Source organism: Notamacropus eugenii, chromosome 2 (assembly GCF_028372415.1).
Source record: "Notamacropus eugenii isolate mMacEug1 chromosome 2, mMacEug1.pri_v2, whole genome shotgun sequence".
Classification (NCBI taxonomy): Eukaryota; Metazoa; Chordata; class Mammalia; order Diprotodontia; family Macropodidae; genus Notamacropus; species Notamacropus eugenii.
In genome coordinates this window covers 420,361,927-420,389,079 of record NC_092873.1, presented here as the reverse complement: position 1 = coordinate 420,389,079, position 27,153 = coordinate 420,361,927, and the positions used below count along the sequence as shown (strand labels likewise).

The 27,153-nt window shown below is 39.2% G+C and overlaps 1 protein-coding gene and 1 long non-coding RNA gene across 5 annotated transcripts in view; one reads left to right on the top strand and one right to left on the bottom strand.

The window, feature by feature from the left end:
* ESRRG (estrogen related receptor gamma) overlaps positions 1–27,153 on the bottom strand; it is a 686,396-nt gene that overhangs the window by 621,628 nt on the left and 37,615 nt on the right. Inside the window, exon 1 of one of the 4 annotated variants that reach the window (XM_072647830.1) lies at positions 23,087–23,219. The exons of 2 other annotated variants lie outside the window; for them this stretch is intronic. The gene's annotated coding sequence lies outside the window, so the exon portion shown is untranslated. Of the gene's footprint in view, positions 1–11,145; positions 22,473–23,086; positions 23,220–27,153 lie in introns of those variants that run through there. One more of the 4 variants, XM_072647829.1, reaches the window with a different exon arrangement.
* Positions 23,390–27,153, top strand: part of LOC140529287 (uncharacterized) — a 67,810-nt gene continuing 64,046 nt past the window's right edge. The window contains exon 1 of the long non-coding RNA XR_011975481.1: positions 23,390–23,627. This is a non-coding gene — a long non-coding RNA (uncharacterized lncRNA). The remainder of the gene's footprint in view (positions 23,628–27,153) is intronic.

Here is a 27,153-nt window from a genome sequence, read left to right as displayed (position 1 = left end):
GTTTTTGCCATTAACTCCAGTTTGCATATTCATCCTGTATAGCCACTTGTAATTCTACGGGGCCATTTTGCATAGGTCATAAATATAGGGCCAATTGTATAGAGGCCTTTGCTTCTTCAAAAGCTTTACTCTACTCAAGTCCCCAATCAAATTCATATTTTTTCCTAGTAATCTTATATAAACATTTCAAAATTTGTCCTACATATGGCATGTGATATCGCCAATATCCAAATAATCCTATTAAACTTCTAGGCCTCTTTCTTATTGGTGGGGATAGGGAAATCCTGAATCTTTTGTCAGGCTTGTGGGAGAATCTCGCACAGCTCTTTATTCCATTGTATACCCAAAAAGTTTATGGTTTGAGCTGGCCCTTGAATCTTTGCAGGATCAGTTTCCCAGTCTTTGCTTTTCATATGCTCAATTAAAAGCATCAAACTCTTCTCCACTTCTTTTACATTTTCCCCCTGTATCATAATATCATCTATGTCGTGGGTAGGCTGTACACCAGGTAGCTCTAATTCATCCAAATGTTCAGCCACAATCCTGACAAATAGTGGGGCTATGCAGATATCCATGTGGCAAACATGTAAAAGTATACTGTTGACCCTACCAAGTGAAACCAAATTGGTCCCATTGTTTAGAATCTATTGGGATAGTAAAGAAAGCATTGGCCAAATCAATAACTGCGTACCAAGTCTCATAATATTTCTGGATCCTTTCTATTGAGGTAACAGTATCTGGAACAGCAGCATACAAGGGAGGAGTCACCTTCTTCCATTGTCTATAATCCACTGTCATCCTCCATGTCCTATCTGATTTTCATACTGGCCAGACAGGATTATTTCATTGAGTGGTTGTAGGAACTAATACTCTTACCTCAACATGTTCCTTTATAGTACTGTCAATTTCATCTTGCCAACCTGGCACACAATACTGCTTTAAAATAATTACTTCAGAAGATTAAATCACATGGGCTTATTAATGGGTAGGAAAGATCTTCAAATTAGACAAAAATACATTAAAAATACATCAGACTACAAAATTCGTGCAACTGAATGATCTATCAGGCTTGTCTATAACAACAATTACCATTTAAAAGGGGCAGTTAGGTGGCCAGTGGATAAAGCACCAGTTCTAGAGTCAGGAAGATGAGTTCAAATCCACATTCACATACTTGCTAGCTATGGGACTCTGAGCAAGTCACTTAACTCTGTTTGCCTTAACCTTAGTTTCCTCATGTGTAAAATGAGCTGGAGAAGGACATGACAAATCACTCCAGTATCTGTCAAGAAAACTTCAAATGGGGTCATGAAGAGTCAGACACAACTGAACACCATCACCACTACCATTTAAAAAGTGATTTAAAGTTTGTAAAGAATATATAAAATCTCATTTGATCCTCACAACAACTATTACTATCCTCATTTTGCGGATGAAGAAACAACAAAAGGTTATATGACTTAATAAGGCAAGTAAATTCCTGAGGGTGGATGTGAACGCAGATATTCCTGACTCGGACTCCCATACTCTAGACGCTATGCCACCTAAATGCCATTAATATGTATGTTTCGAACAGGCAATACAGATGGATAACGAGGTAGGTCTAGAGTTAAACAGAAGAGAAGGAGCAAATTAGATCACCTTCTGGAAATTGTAAAGTTCCTCTAATGCACATGCAAATTATTAATTTTTATACCCACAGTCCCCAGCAGTCAGTGGAATTGGGCTTGTGAATCAACTCCATTTTTGCTTACAGCACAACCTTTAAGAGAGGCAGTGTATCATAGACAGCTGACCCAGAGTCAGGAAGAAGTGGGTCCTGCCCCTGACCCATACCAATTGTGTAACCCTGGGCAACTTACTCAACCTCTCAGTTGCCCCTCTTATACTATACATTGCAAAGTAGGCCCTCAATTACATTGGTAGAGGGAGCTTCCTCAAAAGGAGATATCTTACCAATGGAAATCATAAGTTCTCTTCTTCAACTCAGCTCCCTCCCATCCATCCCACCCCACCCCACCCCAAAATGTTCTAGATGGACTGTGTGTCTGTTATCCAAGGATTGACCTAACTAAGCATGGAGAAGCACATCACAGGATACCCATGGGAAAATGAATTTTTCAGCTCCAGCAACTCTTGAAGACCATCTACTAAGACCATTTATCTATCAGGAGCAATGATCTGAGTCACTGAAGGGGACGTCAACTCTTGCATTAATTATTCTACTTATTCAGCATATTCTGTTTTTTCTATTCTTTAAAATAAACAGAAAATGATGTTTCTCTACCTCTCCCCCCTTTTCCTTTTTTTCCTTTTTCATCTCGATCCATCTTCTTTGTCTCTTTTAACAGATGAAATTAGAGAACGGAATTGTATTTTTCTTGCATTATTCACTGTATTTATTTAGGACTATTCTATATTCCCTGTAAAAAGAAAGTGAGTAGAAAGTGTTGCTTCTCTGTCCTTTCTCTTTTCCCCTCAAATCCAAAATGCCTAAATTAAATTGTTCGCCATCCCTCTCTCCCCTGCTCCTAGTCCAATGTTTTTAATTCCCTGTTTTTTTATTTACATAAGAGAATGCAAAGAAACAGAGTCTAATAATCCCACTTAACTTATGTTATGACTTACCAGACCTCCTAAATCCCTCCTGATGCAAATGGAAATTCTCTCTTTTTTATTCTATCCTACAAAAAGCAAGATGGTATAGAAGAAAGCCATGGGACTCATGCTGAGGCCTAGGTTCTAATACCAAATCTGACAAATCAGCTATGTGATCTTCGATAAGTCACCAAAAACTTCCTGGGCTTCAGGTTCCTCATCTGTAGATTATATGACCAAGAATATTCAATTTAAATCAAGGAGCTACTATGAATTTGTGCCTTTTGTGCACAAAGTACTGTGCTAATAAGTGCTAATAAGTGCAGGTGGGTACACAGATCCTACCCATAAGGAGCTTACAGTCTAATTCGGCTAAGGAGAACTCTATGTACCTCAATAATGATGGCTCAAGGGACAGTGCAATCAATGCAAAGTTGCATAAGTAATTTAAAGAAGGAGGATCTCAACCTGTATATGTCTTCAGTAGTAATGGAAAGGAGGAAAAACGGTATATAAGAGATTGCCTAGGCAGAATCAACAAATTCTTTCCAGCTTGAATATTCTATGATTTTCCTAGAAACATTGACCAGATACCCCATGTCATTCATACGATCACATGATAATTACTGGCTTTGTCAGCAGTCTTAGAAGAGAAAGTTTAAAAGTTATTGCCTTGACATACAGGACATTCCAAAAGTCTTTATGTAGTTTTCTAATATTAAAAAGTTTAAAAAGGCAAGAAAACTTTTAGAACATCTTGAATACATATGTAGGTAGGGCTTTCAGATGGGATGAGAGATTTAGAAGTGGAAGGGACAGCAAAGGTCATCTAGTTCAAGAGGAAAATGAGGAACAGAAGGCTTAAGGGATAAGTGGCTATAGCTGGATTAAAACTCAGGCCTTATTTCTTTCAATCCAACACGCTTCCCACTGTACTGTGCTGCAATGTTGTAAGTCACCACCTTTGCAACTGTCCCTGCCTTAACAGTATTATATATTGGATAAACAGAAAATAGTTTCTAGAGATCTCTGCTAGTATCTTCTCTTCATTCTTCTCAGGAAGGAAACACTGGGATGTGATTGAGATGTGAATGCACTACCTCCTACACTCAACAGCCAAAAAATCAATTGCTGACACAATTAGTTAGGCAATCGCCCTTAACTGCTCTGATACCTCTCTTTGAAGGGCTTAGTTGGGTTGGCATATTCATGTTCACAATATCTATTGCAGTATCTTTTATATAACAAGTGCTTAATAAATGTGTGTCAAATTGATTTGGGGGTTGAGGTAGGGGAAAATAGCAAGTCATCTGCACCCTACATCCCAGTTTGGTGCTTCATGGATTTCACGAATTATCAAAATTAAATATTAATTTTTAATTATTAAATTATTAAAAGTGTCTGCTTGGTCTTTCCCTGATAAAAGTCCTTATCATGAGCAATCGATAGCATGTTTATTTAGCACGTGAAACTTTACAAAAAGATATACATATATGCATATACATACATATATACTATACACACTTTTACATATAAAATATACGTACATAAAGCATGTATTTATATATACTTATCTATATACACACATATATACTTATCTCTGTTGGTATCTTCATTTTTCTCGGGAAGGAAGCACTGGGGTGTGAATGAGATGTGAATGCACTGCCTCCTACACTCAACAGTCATGAAATCAATTACTGACAAAATTAGTTATGTATACATACATATACATATACAAATATTATATATGTAGATATATATATTCTTCATAGCAATCGTGTGAGGTGATATGCTATAGTTCTTATTATCTTCATTTTACAACAGAGGAAACTGTATCTGAAAGAGGTTAAGTAACTTGTCTAGGTTCATGAGGACAGCAAGCATTTAAAGCAGAACTTGAACCCAGATTTTCCTGCCCCAGGGTCAGTACTCTCTCCATTATGTCCCAGACATATTTACTACCTACTAGCTATCCCAAGAATTTTCAAGACATTTTAGTTGTGTCTCAAAATGGCCAAAAGCAGGGGAAAAAAAAAGTGATTCTCTTTCTTTTCCTGAAGTTTCAGGTAATAAAAATAGAATAACATTGGTGTAGGATTTCATATTTTATGTCCCATGCAAATTATGTTCTCCATACATTATTTCACTTGATTCTATAACAGTCTTTCAGTAATGAAGGTATTACCTCCATTTTACAGATGAGGAAAATAAAGTCTCATAAAAAGGAAATTATTTATCCATAATCCCTGAGCTTGAATGCCAACTTAAACAATACTAAGTGTGACCACAGAAAAGTCATTTAAGCTATATGAGAGTTTCCTCATCTGTAAAATAAAAATAAAAATGTGAATACCTGGGACACTACCTACCTCACAGGGGTGTTATGAATAAACACTTGGTAAAATTGAAAGCTCTATACAAATAAATTATATTATTATTATTAAAAAATGTCAAAACCGGCTATAAGATAGGATAATGCACTTTCTTCTCTGTTATACACCCTTCAAAATGCTGACAACAGTACCGAAACATCTAAGGTTTTTTCTCCCACCTCTTACTTCCCACTCACTCCATGAATTTTTGGATCTCCTTGCACAAAACAAGAAAAGCACTGTAAGTCTGAAAGATAATTTAGGAATTTAAAAGTTTGACCAGTCCTTAGATTTCAAAGTCATCCTTTGTACCTCTGACATGAAACCTCCTATCTTATTTTTGTGGTCATACCTTCAGTATTCTCATAACTTTAATTCTTGTTTGTCTTTCAAAATTCGTATCTTTCAGAATAGACATTATTTGTATCTGTCTGTTTTCCATGTTTTGGGGTCTCATTTGGGGTCTCATTGGGAAGGACCAAACAACATTGAGGAACATCTTTCTGCCTTTACCTGTACCACCTGAATTAGACTTGACATTTGCATAAAGCCTAAATGCCACTACACAAAATGAAAGCTTGGGGGTAGGAATTGTTTCATTTTCATCTCTGTATCCCTAGCAACTAATACAGTGCCTGACACGTAGGCATAAGAAACATTTGTTGACTAAACAAACATGAGAGTCTCTTTTGTAGATGGTATAGTGGCTTTGCAATTATACAACATAGATTCAAATTCTTCCTGTGGCTTTTATTACCTCTGTGACCTTAGGCAAACTGCTTAACCTCCCTGAGAATCAGTTTCCTTCTTTATAAAATGAGGGGATTGGTCGAGATGTCCTGTGTGATCCTTTCCAAGTCTAAATCTATGAGTCCTAGGATCTCTGTATCTCTGTATAGTTTGCTCTTCAGCAGAGAAGGGACATTAGCACAGAATTTGAATTGGAAGGAAATTCAATGGCCACGTATTCTAACCCTAACCTATACAAGAATCTTCATTCCAGCATTCCCCCATCTTTATCCATCTCTGAACTGAAGACCAATGAGACAGAACCCACTACTGTCTCAAATGGCCCCTTTCACTTTTTGGAAAATTTTAAGTTAAATGTTACTAAGCTTTAATTTACATATATCCTAAACCTGGTTTTAAATCAGAGGTACTGGTGGGGGGAGCAGGGAGGGTTAGGGGAAAGGAACCACAATGGATAAAGCACTGAGTCAGGAAGCTCTGAGTTCAAATCTTATTCTCAGACTACACTCACAGCATAACCCTTAGGTTCCAAATCTGTAAAATGGGGATAATAAAAAAACCTACCTCTCCCAGGGTCTTTGTGAGAAAGAAGATAATATTTATTAAGGGTTTTGAGAATTTTAAAGCATTTTATATAATATATAATTATATATAATACATACAAAATGCTTTACATAATAATAAAGCTATTATTAAATTATATCTGATAGAACTGATTGATTACACTTACTAACAATAAAGAATCAGGAAAGTGACTCTTCACCCTAAAGTAAGGTTGTCTTTTAAACCATGACTCACCCCCAGACCCCTTAGGCCCCACTTTTTATGGAAAAAGTGTTGCATGGCATGACTTACAGTGTAATGGAAAAAATGCAACATACATCTATAGGGCCTGGTTCTACTTTACTTTGTCATACAGGAATTTTGGGTCAAAAATAATTTTTACTGTCAACCTTCTCATGAGAAAACTAAGGCAAGAAAAATAAACCAACTTGTTATAACTTGTTAAAGTCTTTATTTGGATTCTAAGTTCTTATGTCCAATTTCCTTTATTAAGCCTGCCTCCCTGACAACCATCAGAGAACACCCTGGGCATTTAGGATCCCCGACTGAGGAGCAGCAGTACCTGAGAGGTAGGGTGGTAGAGTGGCAAGGAAGTTGTTTTTGGAGTCGGCAGATGTGATCTTAAACAGTAAAGTCAATAATTACTAGGTAGTGTGACTTTGACGTAGCTATACCAAATAATAACTGGATAATAATTAACAACCAAATAATAACATAACTAGCTAACAATAATGATAACCAGATAATAACCAGAAAGTTTGACTTTTTGAGAGAACTGGGTACATGGTGGCTAGGGCACTGGGCTTGGAGTCAGGCAGACTGGAGTTCAAATCCAGTTCAACCTCAGACACTAGCTATGTGATCCTACGCAAGCCACTTAACCTCTCTCTGCTTCAGTTTCCTCAACTGTAAAATGATGATAATCGCAACACCTACCTCACAGGGTTGTTGTAAGGATCAAATGAGATATTTGCTTTTTTTAAAAAAAAATGTGGCACAATGCCTGGCACATAGTAGGCACCATATAAGGGTTTATTCCCTTTCCTTTGGACAAATTGCTTAACTTTTCTCAGCCTCAGTTTCCCCATCTGTAAAGCGGACATAATCATACCAGAGCCACCAACTTACAGGACTATTCTAAAGCAGACACTTTGTAAACTTTAAAGCATCCTATAAATATGAATTGTTGCTGTTATTAGTATTTTAACAACCCCTATTTGGTAGACTACTTAATTATTTCCAAGTAATATCAATCAACCAACAAGTATTTATTAAGCACCGATTATGCACCAGCTGTGCTAGGCTGAGGATGCAAGTGCAGAGAATGGAACAATTCCCTCCCTTAAGGAGCTTACCATCTAATATATACATAAATTGATTTGCATGCTGGAGCCGGCTGGATTTGCCATATTTCCTACAGTGCAGTGTCTGTGTAAGCAGGTAGCCCTCTCTCTTGCTATTTACTTGCTTGTCACATTTAGGTTCATTCTTCGAAGTCAGGCTAGCTGTCCCCAGTGTTTATGGAGGGGGCTGGTGCTATTACATGTTTGCCGAGTTTCAACATTATAACTGAATGTTTTATGCCTGTCATTTACTGATCAGTCCTAACAGGGTGAAGATAATAATAGGAAACAAAAGGCTGACTGAAAATCTATTACACAGTATGCATCACTATATATGGGTGTGTGTGTGTGTGTGTGTATACATATATACATATATACCCATAAATATTTATACGCCATATGGAGAGGCAACATATAAATATATCATTACTCTTTGTTGTCTAAGATGATGCTACTAGTATCCATGCTCTCTCTTCAGGGGATGATGGGGGTTGAAAAGACCAATGCAGGGTCAGCATCAGTCTTTGGTTCATGTGGACTGTTTTCCACATTCCATATATCTTTCTTTTGTGGAATCCTTGTGATGCCTGTTGTTTGTGACTCAGATTTCCAGATGGCCTCAAGCCTGTGGTCTAAAGCTTTCCTCTCAACCTCCATTCCTGACTGCTCTATGCCAGGTTGATCTTCTTACAGATATAGAGAGTCATAAATTATATTTCTATTTACTCTTCTATTGCCAAATAAAATGTTGGCATTCAAACGCACATTTTTTAATATGCTCAGACATCTTAAGGACACAGTCATCAGATAAATAAACAAACCATTAAGCTAAGAACTGAGCTGTTATTACAAGCATGAACCACTAATTTGCTCTTGGTCAAAAGCTGTTAGGGAATTCACATATTTATTATAGGCTCACTTGTATATATGTATACATTTTTCTTCCTCCTCTTCTTCTTCTGCTAATACTAACTGCTATTGCTTTTGGGGTCCTTGGAGTCTGGAAGACTGAATTAAAGTCTAGCATTGGACATATATTCGCTATACGTATACAAGTGCAAGCCACTCTTATACAAATGCAGCAACTCTTTTTTAAGTTACACGAGAGTTGTCATCTGTGTAGGTGGAAGAGTTTCCATACCAGGAATTCCCACACTGACAAAAATCAAAGGCCCAATGACCAGAAACCAGAACCCAAACCTACTAGTTTACTAGCTTTATAAGTCAATGCAAGAATGGATAACCAGGAATTCAGATAGCACTAACTGCCTGGGTGCAATGAGTTGTTGTAAACAATACAAATGAGCCAGGAAGCAGAAGCAAGCAGACATGAAAAGATTTTAATAGAAGTTACAGCAAAAGGTCATGTGCTACTGCTTCAGCTTATATTGAGCATTAAAGGAAAAATCTTTGTATTTTGCTGTTTGTTTTTGCCATCTGGGTCCATCTGAAGACTGGGTTCAAGTCTTGTTTCTGATACATAACTACTACTACTTTGGTTGAGTTTGGGGTGATTTGGAGGGGAGGCTCTGGATCTATGACTTCATCATAGGGAGGACACCCCTACTCGTGCAGATCAGTAATTCCTATGTAACAATGAGTACTGCTAAGAACTCAACCAGTCCTGGTTAAGTCTGGAGGGCTCATCATTATCACAAGGCTGCCTGCTAGGTGCTGAAATGTTCTGATCATGGTCACTTCCAGAGACTGTCCATAAGAGGTGCACAGATGAAGCCATCAAGTCTCCAAGAGATCATTGCCTCAAGGTCACCTTGCTAAAAAGTGGCAAAACTGGGACCAGAACCCAGACCTTTTGATTTCAAGACCAGTGCTCTTTCTACTGCCCCACCATAGAGAAAATCCCAAGTTTTTTGTTAAAATCAGCTTCATTTAAGTCAGAAAAGAATTGGCTGGATGAGAACCTTGAGGTGAGACAGCAGTGGTCACGTGATCTGCATGGGCCCATTACCATACTGCAGAGGTAGACACTGAGGGATAACAATTCTCAAGAAAACACAGGCTGAAAATTCAATCCAGTGTTTTAAGGAGGTTCGGGTCAGGGAAACATCACTCTGAAAACCTAAGGGGGCAGAGATGACCTTTCTTATGAAAACACTAAAATGTAGCTTTTACAATTAACCTTGGCTTCCCTTGAAGGTAACCATCCCCGAGATACACAGATTTTCTTTTCTTTCTAGTAATTTACGTACTCCATGGAAATCCACAAGTTACCAGGATTTCCTCAAAATTACTTTTGCCCACCCTCCTCCAAGGATGCTCAGAGTGTGGAGCTGCCAAGTTTGTGGAGCCATCCACTTCAGACAGAACTGGCTGGTGGAAAAACAACAACAAATACAAAAATAAGAAGACTTTCCCTTTAATACTCAACATAAGCTGATACAGAATCACATGACCTTTTACCATAATTTCTATTAAAATCATTTCATGTCTGGTTGCTCCTGCTCTCCTGGCTCATTTGTATTGTTTACAACAAGTCATTGCACTCGGCAGTTAGCGGTGGCTGAATCCATGGTTACTCGTTTTTACATTCACTAGTTAAATGGAATGCAGCTCTTGTGTGGGTTTCAGGGAGCAAGCTCTTAAGAAACCACAATCCAGCTATCAATCAGGCTAACCCAGGAGAAATTAATATTATAAACATAAGTATTGTTTCATATTAAACATCAATTGTAAGAGAGCTCAAGGCTTTTATTATCTGGAGTTGCAAAAGTGGACAGGTAGAGAGATTTGACTTAGAACCTGGGACTGAGGGGCTAGGGTCTACATAGAATGATCATGCATGTTGTGCATTCATAAGCTCTCAAGGGTAAATAAAACTATCCTTTTTAAAGTACCCCCCCCCACACACATACACCTTTAAAAAAAAAATCCTGTGCACTTATTTTACCCGGATGTGCCTAGAATATAAATAGTGCTTAAATACAGGTTTAACCAGACTGCAATCCAGCAAAGTAACTTAAACAGACAAATACAAGATAGTAAAACACCAAAGAGACAGCACTGGGTAGAATTCAATTAAGATAAAACAATACTGGAATACTCTTTAGTAGTGAATTAAGGCTGCAAAATTAATATATTTTATTGGTAGGAAAAATGATACAAATTCATCCTCCTGCCTATTTATTTGCTTCTTGGATGTAACAAAAAAATCCCCAAAGCTAACTTATTTCTTAGACTGAACATGACCAATAATTATAATTCTTAATACATTTTTTAAAGTTCTTTCTATAGTTTAAGAATGGCAAAGATGGTCCCATCAGTCACATTAAAAGGCAAACGAGAAGAGCAAATAGTTAAATCAAACATATTACAACCCCATCTACTGCAAAGTCACTGTATCAGAAGCTAGAATTGATTTGTTTCCTCAGAACGAATTGAAAATGAAGGTAACATAACGTTGGAAAAATCCCTTCTGCACTGCTAATCGGATATTGTATCATGGTTGATTGCAGCTTTGCCCTGTACTATTTATTGTTGCCTAAATCATGCATACTTACAGGTTCTGGGTTCTTCCAAGAGTTTGGTGCAGTTTCAAGGACAAATATCTTAAGGAAGCCTCTCTACTGTGCAGCAGAGATCCTAGCTCTCTGATCTGATTACAAGAGCACGGTGCTAAGTCTGACAATAGAAAAAAAGGAAACTTCCTGGGGGAGGAAGAGATCTTGGAAAGTCTCGGGGTTAAAAAGGCTGCTTTAAATGTGCCGGTTGGTTTGTTCCCTAGTTGTGTATACACAGTAGCAGCTGATCTGAGTGTTTGCAGCCCTGCAGAAAGGAACCTTTACTGAAAACCAATGGCATCACATTTCAGTGGGGCTGGTGCCAAGCTCTGGAGAGCAAAGCAACCTTTGACAACTTCACACAATTCAAACCAGCGGGACTTACCCTGGGTCAGAGAGGAGTTTGGAAAGTGTCTAAGGTGCCGGGTTGAGTGAGTAAAGCTCAAGATGTGCTTTATTTCAGCTGCAGTCTTTACACCTGAAGAAATGTTTGATACCTTGGAAATGGAACCAGGGTGGGTTAGCTGGGATGTTGACCACAGCAGTAATAGAGTTAATCCTAAATTCATTCTGTGTCAGGCCAGTAGAGTATTTTGTTAGGTCCAAAATCAGTAAGGGACAGTTTTTCTTTGTTTTGTTACATAAAATTTATATACACCAGATCATAGAATTTCAAGGCTGGAAGCAACCTGAGTGGCCATTTTCTCCATCCCACACCTGAACAAGAATCCCTCCTACAACATGCCCAAGCAAAGGTCATTCAGTCTTGTTTAAGGACCTCCCATAAGGGGGAGAATAATACACCACCTTCCAACAACTCCCCTTCTACTTTGAGGCAGCTCTAATTGTCAGGTAGCTTTTTCCTTACATCGGATAAATTTGTATCTTTGCAACTTCTACCCATTGTTCCTAATTCTTTCGTCTTGTGCCAAGCAAACCTCATCTAATCTCTCTTTACCAAGTGACAACCTTTCAAATACTTGAAAATAGCCATCATGTCCTAACTCTTCTCCAGGCTAACATTCACAGCTCGTTTAACCAATCCTCTCAGGCCAGGAATTCAAGGGTCTTAACTATTCTAGCTGCCCTCCTATGGACACTCTCTAGCTCATCAGTATCCTTTCGTAAATATGGTACCCAGAATTGAATATAATATTCCAGTTATGATATGACAAGGTCAGAGTACATTATTCCTAGGGAATCTTCCTCTCTAAATATAGCCTAAAATGGCATTAGCTTTTCTGGTAGCCATATCACATTGTTACCTCTTATTAAGATCGACTGTTCTGATGTGTCTTGTGATCAAAACTAGGAAATAACAATTGTGGGTACTTTGGTCCCAAATTCTACATTTTCTTTCTCTGTTTCTGTCTCTTACACCACCCCTTATCCCATGCAGTTGGAACTCCAAGTAAATCAGGTTATTCCTTCTTTCCATCCTTCTTTCCATCCTTCTTTCTTTCCTTTCTTTCTTCTTTCCTTCCTTCCTTCCCTCCTTCCCAGATGTGACATTATTTCTGTAAGGAAATCCTAGCGTGGAAACTCCCTCCATTGATGCAAATCAACAACTGGTCTTGAAGATCCCTGGGGGATCCTGAGGGGTTAAACAATTTGTCATAGACCTAGTGCATGTCAGACAGGACTTGAACTCAGGTCTTCAGACTTTAAGAATGACCCTCCAACCACTACATGCTTTGCTGTTACTTTTCATTTTGATTGCTGCTGTTTATAATTCAGGACTACTGCTGCTCAAACTTCACTTCAGTAATGCCTCAGTAATGAGACTATATCAAGGCTGCTATCAGCCTACTCCCTACAGAGTAAGGGAGATGCCTTTCTAAAGAAGACTTGTTTTCCCAGTTACCTTTTATAATATGGGGTAGGATGAAAACTCTAAAAACTGTCAACTCTGCAGATCAGAATAAAAAACAAACAAGCAAAAAACCAAGAACCAAAGTAGATCCCAATGTCCATGGTGGTCTTATATCAAGTTACCAGTTAATTATCTTCAAGGCACCTGTTAGCCTTTGTTTTTGGTTGTTTCACTCACTATGACAGGTAAGTGTAGCCTCCAGGATAGAATTTGGTATTTCTCCATTAACATGCATTTTCCTTAAAGGGTAGAAAGGAAAACTGACAGTTTCACAAAAGGATGTGTTAAAGGTTTCAGGCTACACTGAGGTTTTCACCTGTAATATCTGACACAGCCAACTCACAATTATTCAGAGGCTGATTATCCAAGCCCTGTCTCTCATTAGGACCATACCACTAACGCATCACAATCAAAGGTTCATTTTTTTTTGGACAAGACCACCTCTTTTCTGAAGTAAGTATTTCTTGTATGTTGACTTTTCTTTCCCCAGTAAAGCCCCAAAGAACCAAAGATGGGGCCTAAGGTTCTTTTATATCTGCACTCATGCCAAGTATCACTGATCATATATTAGAAGGTAAGCTCTTTAAAGGAACATCCTCAATATAACCCTTTGAGGTAGGTAGGTATGATTATTCCCATGTTTTGTTTTGTTTTGTTTTTAATGAGGGAACTGAGATAGAGAGGAGCTAAGTGACTTGCAAATACTGGGTCTTCCTGATTCCAAGTCTAGTGCTCTATTCACTGGATCAACTAGTTACCTAGAATTAAGAAATGGCTCTACCAATTCTGTGACCTTGGGCATCTTTCCATGTCTTAAAAAGAGATGGGAAAGAAAGATGAATAGAGAGGGCTGCACTAAATTAGCTCTATCATTCCTTCCCATTCTAATTATTCTAGAGGAACAGCTAGGTGGTGCAGTGGATAGAGCACCAGTGCGGGAGTCAGGAGGACCTGAGTTCAAATCTCACCTCAGACACTTGACACTCACTACCTGTGTGACCTTGGGCAAGTCATTTAACCCCAATTCCCTCATCCTGGGTGATCTCCAGTCATCCTGATGAATATCTGGTCACTGGATTCAGATGGCTCTGCAGGAGAAGTGAGGCTGGTGACCTGCACAGCCCCCCCTCACTCAAAACAATGTCAAGTGCAAGTCATGTCATCATTTCTCTGGCATGGTTCGGCAACAAAGGATGAACACACACAGCAAATTATTCTAGATCTCTAGTAGATATCCAATAAACAGTTACCAAATTGAAAAGAAATAAAAACAAAGTCAATTTTTCAAACTGTAAGTATCATGGAGGTATCAAACTATGAATTAAAAGCAGGTTTGGGTTTCAAGCATCCATATATTTTCCATTACCCCCAAGTAATTGAACATTGGCTGGAGGATACTTACTAGCTTTCAACAATGGCTTGTAATAAATCACCTCAGAAATTGTTTATTTTATTCATTCAAAATCTACTCATGCCATAAGGCACCTTGTGAGTCTTAGAATAAGATTGACTCAACAATGAATCTAAATTACAAAAAGAATTTCCAGAACACTACCTGATTCCCCTGGCATAAGCTAAGTTCAACATACCCCACAAATTGAGATTTAGCCAACAGCCAATCCTAGAGAAGCCAAAAAGTAGATTTTTGGATCTGTATTCCTGTGGTTGGCTGTCTGAACTGTCCAAATTTACTGGATTGCTGCCAATCAAGTGTCGAACTTTGTCCTTTGAAGAGCAGGCCAGAATCTGACAATACAGTTGGATCCATTTCAAGAATAGGAACTGGTTAGACTGATAGCGATCCATGAATCACATATAAAAATTGCAATGGCTTTGAATAGCATTTTACGTAGCATCCAGAACTGAAGAGCTCAATGGATGTTCTAAAATAATTGGTGATCTAATGGTATCCCTTAAGATTATAGCAACAATGACATTTGGATGGCTTCTTCTAAATGTCTACTGTTAAAAAATACGTCAGTCTCGACTCAAATTAAAGATGTCAACCAACATTTGTTGATGCAGAGAAAATGCTGGCTAATACCTAAAGCAGGAAAAAACAAAATTTAATGATATTCTGTATAGACTTCTGTTTCCAAAATGAATGACTTTTTAAAAAAATTGAAGCCATCAACAAGGTATACATAATCCCAAAGATATATGCTCCTGTTGTGTTATAAATCCTAAATTCACAAAGTCCCTTAGTAGTAGGTCAGTGAGACAAGTTTTCAGTCACCTTCCATAGAAATGGGTTTTTCTATCTTTCCTCTCAGACTGAAGTTAATCCCACCGGAGATCATCTTTCTTAATGCATATATGTATCTTTTTGACATATAAAAATATTCTTTTCCCCCTTTTTTTCTCCCTCCTCCTCTCTTTGTAAAATCTGCAAGCTGAAAATAGCCATTAGGTTGATGTTGTTAAGAATGGTTCTTATAAGGTATCTGCATCAAGGGAAAAAAAAGGAAGGAAGGAAACATTATTTTGTTAAGTGCCTACTAGATGCCAAGCACTGTGCTAAGTACTTTGCAAATACCATCTTTAAAACAATCGTTGGAGGTGGATATTATTATTAGTTCAATTTCCATTTTACAGTTGAGGAAACTGAGGCAGGCAGAGGTTAAGTGCCTTGCTCAGGGTTGGACCACAAGTAAGAGTCTGAGACTAGATTTGAATAAAGGCCTTCCTTGAGTCTGGGGCAGGCAATCTATCTGGCCATTTAACTGCCTCTAGGAAAAATCAAAACATGTTCATCACAGATATAGAACTGGGTTGGGAGGAGGTTAACTTTTGATGAGCTCCAATCTGACATCTCATTTTACAGATGAAGAAACTGAGAAATCTGCACAAGGTCACAAAGCTAGTTAGTGACAGGGCAAAATTGGAATTTAGCTCTCTCAACCCCAGATCCAGGAATCATTTAGCTTTAACATGTGTGAAATCAGGAATAAAATACCTCTGATATCCTAGAAATTACCCAAGAGTCCAATTCAGAATTTCCACAGACATCTCCATGAACCTCTTTCTAACTGAAGCTATTTTTTGTCAAGCATTGACATTGGAAACCAGAGATATCACAAAGGACAAGAATACTTGACTTAGAGTTAGAATATCTGGGTTTGAGTTCTGCCCCAACCATTTGCAAATCACATGACCTCCTAATTGGGGTTAGTTGTGAAATTAGTTGCAAGTACTTTAACTTCTCTGGACCTTCCTGCAAAATAAGGGGGCTGAAATAAATGATCTCTAAGACCTCCCAAATCTAAATCTTTGGAATAAAAAAAAGTTTTTCCACTCAATTTTGTTATGGTGGTTTTAATTACTAACACTGTGAACAGTATAATTTTTCCAATACTGTTTCCATATTACAAGCAGACACTGGGTACAGAATCTCTCTGTAAGTTGGGAGAATCAGTCCATAAACATTTATTAAGCTCCTACTCAGTGCCAGGCACTGTGCCAAGTGCTAGGATACAAAGAAGGCAAAAGACAGCCCCTTCCCTCAAGGAACTCTCTGTCTAATGAGAGAAGCAACATGCAAACCGATGCATACAAACAAAACACATGAAGGATAAACTGCAGGGAATCATCAGTGGTAAGGCACTAGAATTAAAGGGAAGCATTTGGAAAGGCTTCCTGTAAAAGATGAGATTTTAACTGGGACTTGAAAGCTAACAGGAAGAAAGGGGAGGAAAAGCATTATACATAGAGGAGATAGTGAGTGAAAACTCTTGGAGTTAGGAGATGGAACAGTACATGGTGGGTACAAGGATAAGGTTGGGGTGGGTGGGGAAGGCAGGTTTTACATACAGGAATTTTTTGAAACTTCCATGAATTTCAAATGAAAGACCTAGGCTAGACTCATACTTTCATGTGCTACCATCTCTGATCAAGATATAAGATCCTATTTAAACAACTGACCTCCTGAGAAGTATAAACAGAGGCAAAATTAATGAATTTACTAACTACTCTTTAGTATATTAGGCAATGTTTGACTTTTAATCAAATACTCAATAAAACTGCCTAGGTTATTATATGTCTTTTATTATGTCTTTTTAAATCTTTGGTATAAAACTTGTTCAATTGTTTTAAATATCTGGTCCAGAACTTGTCATTATTTAGTTCAAGATACTAGAGTGGTCTACCATTTCCTTCTCCAGCTCATTTTACAGATGAGGAAACAGAGGCAAACAGGGTTGAGTGACTTGTCCAGGATCACACTGCTAGCCACATTTGAACTCAGGAAGATATAGCACTGTATCCCCATGCCACCCTAGCAGCCCTAGAAATTGACCTATTGGTTATAAATTAAAAGTCAAATTATTGTAGCATGGACATTAGGCCAGACATTGTCAGTGATAAGGATCTGAAGTCAACAAGATTACTTCTCTGTGGGACCATAGCTATTCTCTCCTTATATTGCTTTCAATCTATCATTTTTGCAATATTGGGAAATTAAACTATCCATACTAAATAGAGAATCAATTCCTAATAACCAAGCTAGACTATTAAAACAAAATGTGAGATTTGGATATCTTCTCACATAAAATAACTTGAGAAATACATGTACAGCCTGTGTTTACACTGTGTGCAGTACTACAGCTACAGTCTCTAAGAAGAGCTATAGCTCACTAACAATTTCCCTGATTTATGTTTGGAAACATACAGGGCATGAAATGATGTCTGCAACCTTACATTTTCCTCAAGAACACTGGTGGGAAGGAGATATATTCCAAGCATCATATCAGATTCCTTGTTATGTCTCCTTTTTAAAATAAATGTTTAAAAATCAATTACACAAGCTCCACAAGAAACTGCCCCTAAATTCCCCCAAAAGGAAATGAAGAAATCCAGATATAAAGTTCCCTTCTCTTTTCCCCATGAAGCTACATTATTTTTTTTAATTTTACAAGTTAAAACAAAAAAGATTGCCTCCCTAGGTAAATATATTTCTAAAATACAACTTATACCAAAGTTTATTATTTAACACTTTCAGGAAACAAGCTTCATAATCTATAATTATGCTAATAAATATGAGCAAGCATGCATATAAATATTATAGTCCATAAAAACCAGCCTTATAAAGTTAGGTCTAGTTTCAATGGGAAGCTCTAAGGATATGTATTTTGATACTGCATCTCCACTATTTTCAAAACAGCCATCAAAATGATAATATTCAGGCTTTGCTATGCTCAAGATAAAACCAGTTTTAGTCTCTAAACTATTTTTTTTAAAGACAATTATCTTTCATATGTACATATATGTACCATAACTAAACCTCTCCTGCAGCCCTCAAGTACAATTAACTTATTAATTATTAATATAAATTACAATTATCTTATTAGTTAATTAACTAGCATCCTTTTTATACTTCTGTCAAGGTTATTTATGTGGGTGTGAGGGAGGAAGGGGTTAATATGTGGATACATTTTTGGATGCCACAAATAAATATAAGGTGTTTCACAACAGGATCTGAAATCAGTCAATCACACAGAGATGTCGGTGATCAATATCTTGCTTAAGTTCACAAAGGATTGTAGTCCTTTAGAACTAAAGTAAAAACAGAACCTTGAATCATGAATGTCTTAAATGTTCTTCCCTACTGTGAATGTTACAATTATACCCATCCTTATTGTCAAATTCAACGGGTATGTGTCTGTGTACAGTGATGGTAGAAATGAGCTAAGGAGGCAGCCACCATTTATTTTCATAGAGATAGTGACTGGACCTGTGATATCACTGGCACAAGGACATCCAGGATAACAAAACTTTCCTTACCAATGCTAGCTTTCTCTGTCATTTATGACCTTAGAGGGTTGTCTAGGGGTTAAATGACTTGTCCAGGGTCATACAACCAGTATGTATCAGAGGCAGGATGTGGATCTAGGTCTTCCCAGCTTCCCAGGCAGTTCTCTATCCATTATCCCACACTGACTTTTATTCATTTTAATAATTAAAGATAATCAGGAGTGAAAAAAAAGTTATTTCTCTTGTGATATAAGGGTCCACCAAATTGGTATGTATGGTCTGACAAAAGATATTGGTGCTGGATCTGAAGTCGGAGGACCTGGGCTAGAAGCCTGACTTTGTCACTATCACTCAGTGGTCTCAGCCAAATCATTTAATCTCTCCGGGCCTCAGCTTCCTTGTAGGTAAAATGAGGGTGTTGAAACAGAGAGCTTTCTGAAGTCCTTTCCAGATCTACATCTATGCTCTTCTGATCATGACTTCTTTAAATGGTATTGGGCATACCGAAAGATAAATGTGACTGATGTCTTCATGTGCGCTCAAAGAGAAACTCATTTAATACTGGCCTAGCCCAGGTGGCCTCACTCCTAGTTCCTTGCTCTCCCTTGCACAGTCCATTTCCTCTGTTTAGATGGCAAAGCAGTCTCACAATTTCACAACTTTCATATGAGGGTGACAAAAAAATGCTGCTTTGTTTGATAGAGTCCACAGTACATTATTCTGTCTTGACAAAGACATTTGAAATCAATGTAAAATCACAATATTAGGTAATCTGGTAATCATTATTTCAAAACGGCAAACTCTCTTGTTCATGGGGAAATCTTCAGTTAGTTTTTCTCATACCAGCGGTTCAATTGAAAGATTCACCAACTGCTCCCCAGAGAAAACGGAAGATCTGCATTTAAATGGAGATATAGTGTTTCCAAATGCACACAGTACCTAGAAGGCAGATACTGTCAAGGTTTCTTAGTGAGAGATCTCGAATTGTATTAGGTACATTTCAATGCTATGCCATTCTATAGGACTGGGGCTATTTCCATATCATTTCCCCTCTCTGTTCACAGTTTGTAAGATTTGTCCTGATAGGTTAAAATTAAACCTAGCTCTCTGCTGACGAGAAGGCCCTCACATTAACAACAAGCAATTACTATCTTACTTATAATTTCTGATGTGCACTGAGAAAGACCACACTAGATTCCCTGGCCAGAGATGTTAAATAATTGAAAAGCATAATGACTTAATAGAGTAGTAAGCTTGGTTTACAATGCAGCCAATTTAGAACCATAAAAATACTGTGTAAAAATTTTATCTCGTGGTTGACCATTACATATCCTATCTATTATTGAAAAATATTTCAATAGTGTTTTTCTTCATTAATGTGGCTTCTGGCATTTCCCTCAAAAATTCCAGTCCTCCTAGCTTTCCAAACATTTTAAAAACAAGATCCTGAAAAATGCTGTATTTATGACTCATACGTCACTTATTGGACTAATGAGGTTTTCGGTGTTTAGGTAAAACCAATTTCATAGGGCATCTGTACAGCACACAAAACCTCCTGAATTATGATTTGCTGTGAGATTACTAGAGTCAAACACCTAAGGTAGAGGAGGAAAAAAACCATTGTAACTATTTCTACCTACTATATCTGTAAACATCAGAAGAGACTTATAAATAATTTCTTTCTTTTGACACACAAATCTAAGCATGAGTCTCTTTTAGAAAATGCCATGAGGCTTCAGGAAAGTTTTGCCCTGAGTGTGTAGTTAAAGTACATACAGTGTCTACAGAAGGGGGGTGAGAAAGGGAGAGAGAGAGAAAGACAGAGAGAGAGAGACACAGAGAGAGAGAGACACAGAGAGAGAGAGAGAGAAAGAGAGAGAGAGAGAGAAGAGAGAGAGATCAATTTCAAACCCAAGCCCATTAGTTCTGCAAGGCTGTTGCCAAAATTCTGGTCACAACTGAAATGTCCCCATGAACAAGGTTACCGAGTACAATCCAAGATCTCTCCTCAGCACCACCTTCCCTAGGAGCTCTTCAGCTGGCTACTGAGTTTGTTAGAGCTTATCTCACTTGTACTGCCATTCTCATGCTGATTCAAATTCAGAAATCAAAATGAAAAATGAAATATCTTGAAGATCACTTAATATTGAAATACTGTTGCAGTAATAAGTGGTGCTCAGTTGGAGATAGGGGCATGGTACTCTAGTGGTAGCCTTTTAATTTCTGAAAAATTGTATAGCATAAATTGAGTCCTGCACACATGGAAACCTAATTGATAGGTCTGCTCTATTTTGTTTAGCAGCACCCATCAGAAGGCTTTCTTCTTCCTTGTATATTTAAACTATACAGTTCCCTTAAAGAAGGCCTGTCAGATTTCTGTATATAATATGCATAAAGAATTAGATGACATACTGACGCATTAAAGACAAGGAGCAGTCATTTAACTAGATAAATCACTTCACAACATACCAGGCCTGTGGATATTTCCATGAGCACTATCATACCATTCTCACAAGCATATTTCCAATACTATAGAATATAATATAAAGATGAAATTTAACTGAAATGAACAAAATTAAGCACCAGAGGCAAATGTATTTTTTTTCCAAAATATCTGGGCAACCAATCTACCTTTTATCAGAATATGGCGCTTTTCATATTTGAAGAAAAAGGAAAAACTCTTCAAAGCCTTCTCATTTCCATCATTCCTGCCTCCTTATACCTTTCTTATGTCAACTAACAACTATTCCCCATCCTTCCTGGCTAATTTGGGAAGTGTTTGGATTTCCCTCTTTCATACGATGAGCAAACCCTTTATTGGGTAGGTGAACTCACTCTGATAACATTTTATTACTGGACAAAAAACAAAGCCATAAAATGACCCTGAAACTCTTCTCCAATCCTTTTCCTCTCCCTTTTTCATTAGGATTTTCCTTCCTTTTCGTTCCCCGATTCTTCTGAATTCAGATGTTTTACACACACACACAAACACACACACACACACACACACACACACACACACCCACTTTGCACTGGGTCTTTGGATAGCTTGAGGTTAAAAAAATCTTTCAAAACAAGAGAAAATAACTTAGTTGTCCTTATGACAGATGGAAACATGTTTAGGTCTCTTGGTCTCGACTCAAAGTATCAAGGAGTGTTTTAAAGTAACAGAGAGGTAACTAACTGTCTCTCATAGCACGCATTGAGAAAGTGAAATTTACCATCTTTTGTAAAAAGGGAGGGGAGGAAATGAACAAGGTGAGACTTTCCACATTGCCCTCTCTAGTTTGTTTGCAAAATCATTGACTTTCTGTGTGTGTCTGTGTCTTATTGCACGGCCACTGATTCTACAACACAAACACAGCAAACGTGCTCCCCTAGCTAAGCAGACCCATGTGGCAAGTCACAACATAACCGAAGCAAGCACAATAATACATACATACATAATAATTCCACAACACTGAGGCAAGCAGGGATTTCACCAGGCCCATTTGACTCTTCCAGAATTGGTCATTAAGATTCTGAAGAGGAGGGAGGAAGAAGATGGGGAGGGGTGGTGGGAAGGGAAGCAGGGAGAGAAGGGGGGGGCGGAACTCTGCTCTCGGCGTCCCTGGGAACCTCCAGGAGCCCCCAGAGGGGCTGCTTGGACCCTCCCGGGCGTTCTGATAGACTAGGAACGAAGGGACTGAGGAGCTAGTCCCAGTGGCGGCCGAGTGATCCGCTGAACTTCAGAGATTTCCCCCCCGCACCCCCCCCCCCGCCCGCCAGGGAAGGGGAGGGCTTGGGGAAGGGGGGTGGGGGAAGGACGATAAGGAGACACTTAGGACAACAGCGGCAGCAATCACGAGAAAACTGCATCCACATTCGGGAACGGCAGTTTTCAAGTCACGACATCCCCCCTCTCCCCCCAAACATCCCTCCGCCTCCTCCACTGCCAAGCAGAAAAGCAGCCCGGGTCCCGTAGCCTTAACTCTGTCCCTTACTCCTGGTCACTTTCAAGTCTGTCTTTGGGAAGGGGGGATGGGGAGGGGGTTAAAGAACACGTCTAGATGGCATTAGGATTTCTCTCTCTCACACACACAGGTCTGTAATCACGGCAAGTCTATAAGCAGTTGGTGGGAAGGTTGGGTTGTGTTATTGAAAGAGGGGGTGCTTTTTTTTAAGGGACTCTAAGCAAGTGAAATTGACAAGGTCTGAAGGTGGGGGGGAGGGGGTGAAGAGCGAGGGAGATTCCAAACCCGGATTTCAAATAAAGAACGCCCCCCAGATGCAAAATGTCTTGTCTCCAGATGTTGATGAGAAGGGTTTGGACCAGTTTACCTTGGCAGGGTCAGAACTGCAGCAGGTTAATCAGGTGAGTCGTCAGGGGTTGGGGTTTTTTTTTCTTTTTCTTTTTCTTTCTTTCTTTCTTTTTTATTTTTTAAAGAAGCCGAAGCCGGTTTCTTTGGCTAGGAAAGTCTACACCCCACCCCACCCCCCCACCCCCCAAACCCCCATGCAGGAACCTTGCACATCTTACACACGCCTCCTTTAAGCGGGCTCCCGCGACCTCAGCCGGCGAGGGGGTGCTGGCCGGCAGGCGGCCGGGGCGGGGAGCGCCGGCCGCTCTGCCCACACGGGCGCTCGGCCGGCCGGGCGGCTCGGGGCCGGGTCCCGAGCGGCGCCGCACTCACCGGTCGGGGCTGCGAGGGGCCGAGAGGCGCCGGCCGCTAGCCGGAGCTCGGAGGCGCCTCCCTTTTCTCTTGGTAGCGTCGGTCCGCACTCCCTGTGACCCGGGACGTCATGATGCCCGTCTGTTTTCTCAATGATAACTTGGCAGAAGAAGAGAGGAGCTGCCGGCTTCTCCTCGGCTGCCTACGTGGTATGTGCACGTTTCTGTTTGCATGGGTTTCTCGCTTTCTTTTGGAAAAATAAATAAAGAAATAAATAGAGACCATACATTTCTTTTCTCCCCCCCGCAAAAAAAAAATCCAGCACGGTCATGATTTGATTGCATTACCGCGTTTGCATAATTGAGGTGTGTGTGTGTGTGTGTGTGTGTGTGTGTGTGTGTGTGTGTGTGTGTGTGTGTGTGTGTGTGTGTAGTGTTTGTTTTTTGTTTGTTTTTTGTTTTTTTCCCCCTTTAAATCCTGCCGCCGCCGCCGCCGCTGCAAACAGAAAGCAAGCATGCGTTCATCTTTTGTCTTTCATTTTACCTTCAGGGTGACATTCAATGCCAATCGCCCCCTCTGACCATCTCCAGCCCCACCAGGGGCAAATAAAGAGCCCGAGAAGGAGGGCAACAGAGAAGGGGGGGAATGCCCCCCCCCACTTCGGCCCGGATGCTACCCCAGACCCTGTTTATAATGGGAGCTCAGACCCACCCCAATTTCTTTACCCCCAGCCCCTTCATAAAATAAATCCATTTTTTCTCTTCTACCCACCGGGCCCAAGCAGCGAAACAGCACCCAAAACGACCGAGTTGCATCCACATGGAGTCTCCCCTAATATTCTTGGCTTGCACTCGCTGACTTGTCTCTGTAGCAGACCCCGGTGTGTAGGCCTCTCACAATTGAGGCTATTTTTGTCTCAGAAATGTTCTTTAAAACCTTTTTAGAAAATGGGGGGAAGGAGGGGGAGATGGAGAATACTGAGGGGGAAGGAAAGAAAAAGCTCATCCTTCTATGGAGGGGATTCACTGGCACATTATGAAATTTAGGGAGCTGCTGGGATGTAGACCAGTCGGGTAGATAACTAGTGGTTTAGGTTATTTCATACCAGAAAAATATCTATGTAAGGAAAAAAAAAGACTGTAATTACCCTTGACCATACATGGGAAATTGTGATATTTATTATATATGATCCTAATTGTTATAATCAGGTTTTATATAATAGATGGCAAGGCCTTGCTCCTGGGAACATGGGGAAAGTGATGGCATGGCCACATGGTAGAAACAACAGATACAATTTTATTATCCTAAGGACTTTTAGTTAGGGCCAAGGATAAAAGAATCAAAGATTTAACACTAGAAGGTACTTTAGAGGTCATCCAGCCCAACCCTCTCATTTGACAGATGAGAAAACTGAGGCCTTTGGGAGGTGACTTAACTTGTTCAAGGTCACAACAAGCAGTAAGTGAAAGTTGGGATTTGAATTTGGGTCTTCTGACTTTAGAATCCTGGTCTTTTCCACTTGTATAATTCTATGAGTTATGTTGGGCACCCATACTCTGTATATTTCTGCTAAACTGTGTTAGCAAAAACAAGTATTTGGTGCTTTGTGATGTTAAAAATAATCTTACCCATACTACAACTTGTCTGTTGTAGAAAATACAATGAGTTTAAGGATTTTCTTCTCCACAGTCTAATATTCCAGTCCCTAAAGACCATCCAAGAACTATCTCTACTAAGTCCAACTTCCCAAAAGATGCCAGTCAGAACATAGGTCTCAAAAATAAACCATGTAGGAGAGTGTTGTATCTGAAAGGCAAAGCTGATTGGGGTAGAAACTTCTGAATCATTTCCAAGCTAATATACAGCTATTGTAGGTTTAAAAATAGTTTACCTATCTGAGAGTCTGGCTAAGTTTCATGAAAATAACCAAAGTACCTTGCTAGGTCTTTCCTCTATAAAGTCACAGCCCAGGAATTAATAGTAAACACTACAGGAAATATTTGGCAATTATGCAGGTACCAAAGTATTCAGTTGGAGAAGCTCCATGTCTGAAAGTATCTATAGGGAAAAGTTTGCTGACTGTGGCCCACTAGATAGATAAAGGGACTTAAAAGGCTATGCCTTTCAGCCTTTTTTTTTTTTTTAAGGTTTCAACTTAGGTCCTGTGATTTTGTGCTTCCCAGATGAGTTAATTCAGATTTATAGGATTTCTGATTTTCCCAGCATCTTAGGTAAGCATCTTCTCCAAAAATGATAGCCAGCTTTTCAGCTTAAAAAAATAAATAGCATTATTCAGGTGAAATACTCACAAACTAGTTTGGGAACATTTAGAAAGGAAGTAGTGATCACTATGGGCCATCACGGGTTCATTAAGAACAAGTCATGCTAGACTAACCTCATTTCCTTGTGACCAGGGTTACTAGACTGGCAGATCAGGGAAACAGCTTAGTATGTACCTGGATTTTTTAGCAAATGTCTCATGATCATCTTGAGGACTAGATGGGGAGATGTGAGCTAGATTTTAATGAAACTAGATGAATTTGGAACTGGTTGAACTGGACCCAAAGAGCTCCAGGGAAGAGATCAAGGTCAAACTGCAGAGCGATCACCAAGGACATGCTGTCCTTTACTGTATTTTCTTCAGCCTTTTTTATCAGTGAATTGTATGAAGCCACAAATTACATGTTTGCTAAAAGCTTTTGAATGCACAGAACTGGGAGGGAACTAATAGACAACTGGTGGAACCTAGATCTCAAATTATTAACAATTAACAATGGATCAATCTAACAAGAAAAGTTAATAGTAATAAATGGACATTTCTGTACTATGATTCAAAAAGTCAATTACCTAAGCGTAAGCTAGGTGGCACAGTGGATAAAGGAGCTGGACCTGGCATCAGGAAGACTCATCTTCCTGAGTTCAGATCAGGTCTCAGGAGCACTTCCTAGCTGTGTGACCCTGGGCAAGTCACATAACCCTGTTTGCCTCAGTTCCTCATCTGTAAAATGAGCTGGAGAAGGAAATGGCAAACCACAACAGTACCTTTGCCAAGAAAACCCCAAATGGAGTTATAGAGAGTTGGACACAACTGAACAACAGCAAAAACCTTTTAGGTGGGGGAAACATAACATGAAAATACCTGGGGGTTTTAGTGAACTGCAAGCTCAAGGTCAAAAAAAAAAATCAACACTGATGTCAAAACAAACAAAAAACCCTCATCTGACCTTAGACTACTTCAAGTAAAGACACTGCTCAAAACAAATGAGATTATAGTCCCACCATACTCTTGTCCAGAACAGACTAAGCATATTTGGGGATATTTTGTTCAATTCTGGCTACCATATTTATGATAAACTAGAGCTTATCATAAGGAGAGGACCCGTATGGTAAGAAAACTAGAGACCAAGAAGATAAGTTGAAAGAACTGGGCACGTTTAAACTAGAAAAGAAAAATCTTAGGTGGTGGAGAGAGATGAATGCTGTCTTTAACAATGGAAGGCCTGTCAGTTGGAGAGGGGTTTGACTCATTTTGTGTGAGTGAAGAACTGGCAACATTGTGGATAAAAGTAGATACCAGTTCAATACAAGGAGTGAAGTGTATTGGATCGAGCTGGCCCCAGAATCAGGAAGGATTGAATTCAGGTCCTGCCTATGATACATATTAACTGTGTGCCTCTAGTCAAGTCACTTAACCCCTCACTGTCCCAGGAAACATCTTTAAGATTATACATTGCA